We start from the raw sequence: 10,764 nt of genomic DNA on the forward strand, positions 1-10,764 counted from the left end.
CGCTCCGGACATGGTTGGAGAAGGTTGAGGTGGGAAGTGCGGACTTGGGCGCTAGAGCTCGAGTGTGCGAAAATGGATGAGCAAAAGAGGAAGAAGGCGTGGATAGAAAGGTGAATCCTTATCCCTTTATATGGGCAGACGAAACTAAGCGTCCCCACTTGCCTGGTAAGACTCGCTTATCCCCCAAGCGCCATAATCGATGGCGCGGTTGGGTTACCCACGCCCGTGTTGATGAGAATCCCATAATAAGGGGACACGACCTCTGCTTTGACAAGACGTGTCGAAAAACTGCCTCGTGTTATGTGCGGGGCTGGTTAAAGGAAATGGTTCAAATAATCACCGGGCCATGACATAACGTCATACTGTCAAGACAAGTTAGCAAATTAGAATTGCGAAAATATTATTCTCTCTATGGTGGTATGTGGAACTTATTTTGCAGGGTCGGACACTATCCTCATATTCAAGTTCTTCTGTGATGTATTCAGAGAAGGAACCCGCCTTGCAATGCCGAAGACAATACTGCGTGCCGGACTCATCGTCATTGAAACCTGGTTCAGGGGCTACTGAGGGAGTCCTGGATTAGGGGGTCTCCGGACAGCTGGACTATCAATTGGCTAGACTATTAGACTATGAAGATACAAGATTGAAGACTTTGTCTCATGTCCGGATGGGACTCTACTTGGCGTGGAAGGCAAGCTAGGCAATACGGATATGGATATCTCCTCCTTTGTAACCGACCTTGTGTAACCCTAACTGTCGGTGTCAAAACTGGCGGATCTCGGGTAGGGGGTCCCGAACTGTTCATCTAGGCCGGATGGTAACAGGAGACAGGGGACACTTTGTTTTACCCAGGTTCGGGCCCTCTCGATGGAGGTAATACCCTACTCCTGCTTGATTAATATTGATGATATGGGTAGTACAAGAGTAGATCTACCACGAGATCAAGGAGGCTAAACCCTAGAAGCTAGCCTATGGTATGATTGTTGTGTATGGAGTTGATTGCCTACGGACTACAACCCTCTGGTTTATATAGACACCGGATAGGGTTAGGGTTACACAGAGTCGGTTACAATGGTAGGAGATCTTGAATATCCGCATCACCAAGCTTGCCTTCCACGCCAAGGAAAGTCCCATCCGGACACGGGACGAAGTCTTCAATCTTGTATCTTCATAGTCCAGGAGTCCGGCCGAAGGTATAGTCCGGCTATCCGAACACCCCCTAATCCAGGACTCCCTCAGTAGCCCCTGAACCAGGATTCAATGACGACGAGTCCGGCACGCAGATTGTCTTCGGCATTGCAAGGCGGGTTCCTCCTCCAAGTCCTTCGTAGAAGATTGTAAACACCAAGAGTAGTGTCCGGCTCTGTAAAATAAGTTTCCACATATTGCCATAGAGAGAATAATAATATTAACACAAATCAAATCTGCTGACGTATTCCGCAATGCACTATCACACTACGGCCAAGTCCTTTACTCGAATCGTTTTTACTTTTCCACCTCAGCATGTTTTGCGAGGCGGTTTCCTTGGCACGTCTTGTCAAAGCAAAGATCGTGTGCCCCCCTTTTACGGGATTCTCATCAATACGGACGTGGGTAACCCAATCGTGCCCGTTAGCATGTTTTCTTGATTAAAGGCGAGTCCCAAATGGTTACGGGGAGGGCTCCTGGTATTCAACCTCTTATAAAGAGACCAAGGCCTTACTCCTTTTTTTCAATCTCAAACGAGTTCGCCCGTCGCCTCAAGTTCCAACACCCTAGGCTCCAGATTCCAGGCGCTTCGGACCTTCGACAATGTCCGGTTCCGACCTTCAAGGCCGATGGATGCCCTCCTCCGTCACGGAGGAGGACATGCTAAAGTTGAGAGAGGCAAAGTTCTTGACCGCCGAAATTCCGCATAGGTTGCCTACTAAAGGGCAGGCTATTCCCAATCCCCAGCCCGGTGAGAGCATGGTGTTCATGTCTCACTTCCTTTGGGGGTTAGGCTTCCCGATGGATCCCTTCATGAGGGGGCTGCTGTTTTATTACGGGCTGGAGTTTCATGACTTAGCTCCGGAGTCCATCCTCCACATTTCCTCATTCATTGTTGTGTGCGAAGCGTTCCTCCGTGTTACTCCTCACTTCGGATTATGGCTCAAGACTTTTGGATTGGAGCCGAAGATGATCGAGGGACGGCACGCAGAGTGCGGAGGTTCTGTCATAAGTAAGAATGCTGATGCTCCATGGCCCGAGGGCTCCTTTCAAGAAGAGCTTGGCTTGTGGCAACGAGAATGGTTCTATATCACCGCTCCCAGGAGCGCCAAGTGGGCGGCGCCTCCTGCCTTTCGCTTGGGTCCCCCATCACGGCTAGCGTCATGGGTCAACAAAGGATTAGATTGGGGTTTGCCCAAAGACGTGCCCCTGTGACAGGGCCGAATTAAGGATCTCTTGGAAGGAGACCTCAGTTTGGTCAAGGTGACGCAGGTCATGCTGATTCGCCGAATATTGCCCGGCAAACGTCACCCCCTTCGCCTGTGGGAGTTCAATCCAGAGGGACCACGAGTTCTCCAGAATTTTATGGGCGCAACGCCCGCGGACATGCATAGACTGTTCTTCGGATCACAAGAGATGTGTCTGGATTCAACCGAGGACGCAGGCCTAAGCTACAATCGCCCGGATACTCAAGTAAGCAACCTTGTGCCCGGACCTTCTATCTGTATAATTGTCATAACCTTGCCCCTAAAAGAGCCGTCCTTTTAAATAGGAGTGGATAGCGAAGGCAAAGCTGATCAGGTGTCCGGCTCCCCTTCCTGAAACCAGGCCGGATCCTGTGCTAGTCAGGATGCTGGAGATAATGCCTTTGGAGGGGGAGGACAAGGAAGCTACGGCCTCCTCGAAGGAGGCTTCTCCGAAGGGAGGAACCGAAAATTCCTCTCCTAAGGGGAAGAAGAGAGCCGCCTCTGACGACCCAGAAACCATGGCCTCAAAACGGGGGAGAAAATCCTCGTCAGAGGATCCGACGCCAGGGAGTTCCTTGGCCGGACTACGCCCTCAAGGGGATCAGCTCTCCAGCGAGCCGTAAGTGGAGAAAAGATTTTCCTTTTGAGGGATGAGAGAAATCCTTTATTTTATATCTGAGAAGATTAACCGAAATTTTACCTTGTAGCTCGGACCTTAGCCCTTCGCAGCAGAGCTCGTCTTCGGGGGATCTTCTTCTGGAGATGATGGAGAGCGGAACGCCTCCCCCTGCCGTTCCGCCCAGCGAGGAGGGCGACCCTGAGGTGTCGTCGTGGAGGGTTTCTCCGAATCCAGCAGGGGCGGAAGATAGCTATGTGGCCCCCCGAGGTTCTCCGCGTCTGGCCTTCGAAAGAGGTCATAGGGCAAGTCCGGCACCGTCTGGTGCTCGCCCGGAGGAACTGAAGATTCTGCTGCGGCGAGCTTCCATCTCAGAAGAGCACCGTGCATTGATGGGCACGGTGATTGAAAGGATTTCGTCCGCAGAAAGCGGATTGCATGAGGCCGTCAAAAGCTTACTGACGGGTTTTGAGGTACGTTAGATAATATACACTTTTGTCAGTTGCGCATAAGTAAGATGCGCCCTGTGTAGATAGTAGCCCCTGAGACTCTGCGCGTTGTCAAGAAATGACGGCGCGCAGAGGATCATAATCTCAGGTCTAAGATGTCGCCATTGAATGTAGGTGGCGAGGTGTCCGGAATCAAGTCGAACTGATGATGTGGCCGAACTAAAGCGGCAACTGGGCGTGGCAAATGCCGACATCGCGCTTGTTAACAAGCGGCTTGATGAGGCTCAAGGTATGTAATTCTTCGGGCGGCATTAGGTAAGAGGAGCTTCATGTCAGTGTCTTACAATGTGTGCGCTTGATGCAGATGGTACAGCCGCCATGGAGAATCTTAGGGCAGAACTTGCCCAAGCTAAGGAGCAAGCCAGAGAAAGCGATGCGGCTGCCAAGAAGGCTCTTGAAGAGCTGAGAGCCGAACAGGCTGCTCACTGCCGAAGCAAAGAAGAGATGGCCGAAATGGCCGAGAAGTTAAAGAGCGCTGCAGACCGTTGCAAACTTCTTGAGAAAGAAGACCGGGCGAGACAGACAGACTTAGAGAAGGCCGTTGCCGATGCCAAGGACGCTCGCTCTGCGATGAGAGCTGTGAAAGAGGAGCTGCGTCAGGCCGAACAGATTGCGGCTGGAAAGCCCTTTATGTTGCGGAGGAAGGTTTGTGATCCGAAGTTTGCTCCGTTGGACCGGATGTGGAGTGTGAAGGACACCTATCTGGACTTAGCAACGAGTGCCGCTGATGCGACCGAACACTTTTGAGATCAGAAAGATTGCGGAGTGGAAAAGCTTTTCTGGTCGCAGTTTCATAATCCAGAGCGTCCACTGGTAGTGGATGATCGTTTGGCTCAATGGGCTGAACTGAATAGGTTGTCCGGACTCGCCATGAAGTACGTCATGGATCATCTGTGGCCGGGGAGATCGGAGCCGAAGAGTTATTTCAGCTTGGTGCAGCAGTTCCTTGATGCGGTGCCGCGTATTAATGCACTGAAGAGGTCAGCATGCATAGAGGGCGCAAGGATGGCTCTTGCCCGTGTTAAGACATACTGGGCAGAGATGGAGACCACCGTTGTTGCGTCCCGAGATTCGGACAAAAGCCGAGTATCTTCCGAGCACTATTTTCAGGAAGTCCTTGAAGGCGCTCGTGTAATATAAATGCAGTGCTCGAAAGATGCTATGTTATGATAGCATATGTAATTGAAAAGTAGTATTTTGATAAACTGTAGTGGCCTTTTTTATACTTGTGCCTCCAAGTATTATTAACACCTTCTATGCGGCCGTTTTAAGATATACATATATATACATGTATAGAATCTGAAAGATGGCAGTCGTTGGCTTCAGCCCCCACGCACATAGTGCGGGGGTGCTTGCAGAAGACACATTTTCACACTTAACCCAACGCCTTGGTCCTACAAAGGAGGTGATAGCGCAGCGGGCCAGGCAACCGGACTATAATGCTTTAACACTTTCACTTAGCCATAGGAGTTTGAAAATGAGACTCTTTAGGTAGCTCCTTGGTGGCAATTGCGCTCGTCCGAATTCGGGGCGCGTATGTGCCTGACCGGGAAGCGGTCCTTCGTTAAAGCGGAGGAATCCGATAGATTCCGATCGGTCATCGAGTGGCTGACCAGTCTCACACTACATCATGACAGTCAGTTTTCGGCTTTCTCTACTGAGGTGCTTGCCCTGGCCGAACCGGGGGCACAATCACAGTAGTTCTCCTGGTGCTACCTTAGCCGATAGAGCGGAATGTAAGGTAGCCGAACTCAGGAGCCGGGCAACCCAACATTTGACCAAAGACATGATTCGGAGTTGATGCATATAGTGCTAAAACTCACGACGCCGAACACTCCCTAAGGTGTTCGGTCTTTATGAGTGCGGGCCAAACAACACTCTTTATTAAAAAAAAGCCCCTAGTGTCCAGGTACGGGCAAAAAATCTGATGTGGCCATATGCCAAGACGCCAGCCTCCTCCTTGGTTATGTTGGAAAGAAAAAACCAGGGGATGTGTAACAACAAAAGACAGTAAAAAAGGTTTACGCAGGGTCTTAATCTAAAAAGAATCCTTTAGGACAGGTCCCTACTGCACGTCTGTGCTTGTGTCTCCGTTGTGCCATATCCTGGACGGGCGCCGCACGATGTTCGCCTGTAAAAGAGAGGAACTGAGTTGAAAATGGGTCGTGCCGAAAAAGTTTAAAATAAGCAAAGTATAAAGTAAGATATATAAGTTTGAGCTTTATTGTCTCTTATTGTATATGCGTGGAGCCCCTAGTGCGGGGGTATATGGCTTCTAGGCCTGCATCAGTGATGATTTTGCGCCGAACTCGTCTATCCGCGTTCGTGGTCTTTAAATGACCTATTTCGAAGTTTTTTGGCCGGTGAGGCCATTTTGCTGTGGGACTGTCAAAGCGGCCGCACAGTCCTCCGCTTGGGGAGGCGCATTTTAGTGCTTCCCCTCCAAAGAGATGATGCCTCGTGGACCGGGCATCTTAAGCGTAAGAGATGCATAATGCGGTATTGCGTTAAAGTGAGCGAAAGCTTCGCGTCCCAGTAGTGCTTGATAGCGACTTGAGAATGGGACGATATGGAAGGTCAGCTTTTCGCGATGGAGGTTATCGGCAGAGCCGAATGTGACTGTGAGCCGGAGAAAACCCGTACAATGGGTGTCCGGACCAGGTATTACCCCTTGAAAGGAGGTTTTGTTGCGGTGGATTCTTGCTGGGTTTATCCCCATGTGCTGGATTGTATCCTGATATATCAGGTTTAGTCCACTGCCGCCGTCCATAAGGACATTTGAAAACTGGAGTCCGCCAATTATTGGATCAAGTATCAAGGCAGTCCAGCCTGCATTCTTGATATTCCTAGAATAATCTAGCTGGTCGAAGATGATCGGTTTTGACAACCAGTGGCAAGACCCTTTGGGGATGGGCCGTGTGGTGCGTACCTTTACGGGTGCCGCACGTTTTGTTATGTGAAGTGAGTTCACTGTTTTTACTTCTTGTGGGAAGTTCTTTTGTTTCCTGGCACTCTGCTTTTGGGGTTTGTCCTCTTCTTCGCTTGGTGTGTCGAGCCCCTTGTGTTCGGCATTGAGTCTGCCGGATTGTTTGAAAACCAAACAGTCTCTGTGGGTATGGTTAGCAGGCTTCCCAGGAGTACTGTGTATCTGACATATCCTGTCTAGGATTTTATTTAGGTTGGATGGATCGTCCCTGTTGTCCTGGAGGGCGATTTTTCCTGATTTTGCCGTGAGCCTTTGAATCCGGCATTGACTGTCGTGCTCTTCGGACTTTTGCCCTTAGTCCAGCGACGGTCCTTGTTGCATCACGATTTTCCGTTTCCATCCCTTATTTCGGATGTATTTGGGTCGCTGGGGCTACACCTTGCCAACCAGCTATCCTCCCCTGCACAAAAGCGGGTCATGAGGCTTGTTAGTGTGGCCATTGTTCTTGGCTTTTCTTGGCCGAGGTGTCTGGCGAGCCATTCGTCTCGGACATTATGCCTGAAAGCTGCTAAGGCTTTGGCGTCCGGACAGTCGACTATCTGATTCTTTTTAGTGAGGAATCTATTCCAGAACTGCCGAGCTGATTCTCCGGGTTGTTGAGTTATGTGACTAAGATCGTCTGCATCTAGAGGCCGGACATAGGTCCCTTGAAAGTTTGCTTGGAAAGCATCCTCGAGCTCCTCCCAGCTTCCAATTGTGTTTTCAGGAAGGCTTTTAAGCCAATGCCGGGCTGGCCCTTTAAGCTTAAGGGGTAGATATTTTATGGCATGGAGATCATCTCCTCTAGCCATGTGTATGTGGAGGATATAATTCTCGATCCAGACTCCAGGGTCTGTTGTTCCATCATATGCCTCTATGTTTACGGGTTTGAATCCCTCTGGGAATTCATAGTCCAGGACCTCGTCGGTGAAACATAGGGGGTGTGCGGCGCCCCTGTATTTGGGTATGCCAGATTCAGATGATGGCTTCATAGCGTTGCTTACGAGAGCTTGCTTTCTTGGCCCGTAAATGGACCTGACTGGGCCATGATGCGAATCCTTAAGAGGGTCGCATGCCGATTTAGGTGCGGCGCCGCTTGCCGCTTTATGGGGTCGTCTATCCGGCCGTGTGGCTTTTTCATTTTTTGAATGTGAGGGATCTAGGGCCTCTTCGTCGAATTCAGGCAGTAGCTTTCTTTTCGGATAGCTTTTAGTGCGGCGACTGTCGCCGTACTTATCTATTGTATTGGTTACTTTGCTCCATCTAATCCGAAGTGCATCTTCCGCTGTTTTTAGCTTCCGCTTCTGCTTTTTTAGGCTGCGTGCAGTTGCAACAAGCCTCTCGTGGAGATTCTTCTGCTCCATAGGTTTATTCGGCGTGAGGTTGTCGGGAATGCCGTTTCGCCAGAGGAGGGATGTTCGGTTTCTCTATCCATGTTTCCCTATTCGGACGATTGCTCTAAGGCCTGCTCGTCGTCTGCCAGCTCGTCCTGCTCTATGGCTAGGTTTTTGTCGAGGCGGGGCTTGGGTCGGCGTTTACGCCGATGCTTTGATTGCTTTTCGGGGGGTCGATTTCCCGTCCCGTCCCCTTTTTCCTCGTTGTCGCTTCCTTTAGGGGTATCCACCATGTACACATCATGGGATGAGGTGGTTGTCCAATGCCCTATGGGCCTTGGTTCGTCGGTATCTCCTGCATCGTCATCCATGCTGTCGATGTCTCCAGAGTCGAAGTTGAGCACGTCGTTTAAATTGTCGACAGTGGCTACCAAGTGGGTGGTGGGTGGGCTTTGAATTTCTTCATCGTCCATATCCCATCCTCGCTAACCGTAATCCGGCCAGGGCTCTCCTGATAAAGAGGGAGACTTTAGAGAATTCAGGATGTCGCCGAAGGGCGAGTGCTGAAAGATGTCCGCGGCGGTGAACTCCATGATTGGCGCCCAATCGGATTCGATCGACAGGGGCGCGGGGGGCTCGGAGTTCGGAGAGGAATCCGGCTCCTTGGAGTCACGGGCCATGCGGAGTGCGGGGCTGGAGTTCGGCTCAATCGCCTCTGAGATCGCAGCCCCTGAGGCAGCGTCTAACCGCTGATCCTCGATCGGTGCAGTTGGTTCCAAATCAATGGTCGGAACCGATGCGTGTGTGGCCTCCAAGGCACTGTTCGGTGGCAGATCAACATCATGCCCATCGAGACAGTGCGGCGCGCTTGGCTGTGGCTCGAATCCGTCGAAGATCAAGTCCCCGTGGATGTCAGCCGTGTAGTTTAGGCTTCCAAACCTGACCTGATGGCCAGGCGCGTAGCTTTCGATCTGCTCAAGGTGGCCGAGCGAATTGGCCCGCAGAGCGAAGCCGCCGAAGACGAAGATCTGTTCGGGGAGAAAAGTCTCACCCTGGACTACATCGTTGTTGATGATCGAAGGAGCCATCGGACCTAAAAGCGACGACATAGAGGAACTCTCAATGAAAGCACCAATGTCGGTGTCAAAACCGGCGGATCTCGGGTAGGGGGTCCCGAACTGTGCGTCTAGGCCGGATGGTAACAGGAGACAGGGGACACTTTGTTTTACCTAGGTTCGGGCCCTCTCGATGGAGGTAATACCCTACTCCTGCTTGATTAATATTGATGATATGGGTAGTACAAGAGTAGATCTACCACGAGATCAAGGAGGCTAAACCCTAGAAGCTAGCCTATGGTATGATTGTTGTGTATGGAGTTGATTGCCTACGGACTACAACCCTCCGGTTTATATAGACACCGGATAGGGTTAGGGTTACACAGAGTCGGTTACAATGGTAGTAGATCTTGAATATTTGCATCACCAAGCTTGCCTTCCATGCCAAGGAAAGTCCCATCCGGACACGGGACGAAGTCTTCAATCTTGTATCTTCATAGTCCAGGAGTCCGGCCGAAGGTATAGTCCAGCTATCCGAACATCCCCTAATCCAAGACTCCCTCACTAACCCTCTCCGGTGTCTATATAAACCGAAGAGTTTTAGTCCGTAGGACAACAACAACAACATACAATCATACCATAGGCTAGCTTCTAGGGTTTAGCCTCTCTGATCTCGTGGTAGATCTACTCTTGTACTACCCATATCATCAATATTAATCAAGCAGGACGTAGGGTTTTACCTCCATCAAGAGGGCCCGAACCTGGGTAAACATTGTGTCCCCTGCCTCCTGTTACCATCCGGCCTAGACGCACAGTTTGGGACCCCCTACCCGAGATCCGCCAGTTTTGACACCGACACTCAATCTTTCTGGCTGAGCCACAACGCCCAGATGTTTGAATTTCACTCTCATCTCTTGCATGGGACCTAGAAATTCACCCAAGGACACACATGTGATTTTTCAAACAACTTTAGTGCACTGGAGCATGTGCTTGTAGTTCAAATTTGAATTATGCACATTAAATGCCCAGAAACTCAACTAATGTATAAAAAAGGCCAAACAAACCCGGAATAATTTCAAAATTTAGCACGGTACTTCTATTTGGTCTAATCTGGTTGTGTAAAAAATTAAGGCGGCAGAAGGCAGTGGACGTATGTCGTTTCGCACACGGAGGTGACACATTCCCTCTCGGAATCACGAGCCTTCTTGAGGGAAGCTCCGGTTTGCAAGAAGCTTACACCAAAGCATGTCCCAATTCGGCCAAAAAAATTACCGCAGTAGGTTGGTGCCATGTCATGACAACATGCCAAGTTTCATGATTTTCAGGCGTATTTTCGAATTACAGGAATTAAAAAAATCAAGTTTCTCAATCTTTCCGGCAGAGCCACGACGCCCAAATGTTTGAATTTCACTCCAATCTCTTGCATGGGACCTAGAAATACACCCAAGGACACACATGTGATTTTTCAAACAACTTTGGTGCACTGGAGCCTGTGCTTGTAGTTCAAATTTGAATTATGCACATTAAATGCCCAGAAACTCAATTAATGTACAAAAAAGGTGAAACGAACCTGAAATAATTCCAAAATTTAGCACGGTACTTCTATTTGGTCTAATATGGCTGTGTAAAAAAATTAAGGCGGGAGAAGGCAGTGTACGTATGTCGTTTCGCACACGGAGGTGACACGTTCCCCCTCGGAACCACGAGCCTTCTTGAGGGAAGCTCCAGTTGAAGGAAATATGCCCTAGAGGCAATAATAAAGTTATTATTTATTTCCTTGTATCATGATAAATGTTTATTATTCATGCTAGAATTGTATTAACCGGAAACATAATACTTGTGTGAATACA

The sequence above is a fragment of the Triticum aestivum genome, chromosome 4A (genome assembly GCF_018294505.1).
Source record: "Triticum aestivum cultivar Chinese Spring chromosome 4A, IWGSC CS RefSeq v2.1, whole genome shotgun sequence".
Classification (NCBI taxonomy): Eukaryota; Viridiplantae; Streptophyta; class Magnoliopsida; order Poales; family Poaceae; genus Triticum; species Triticum aestivum.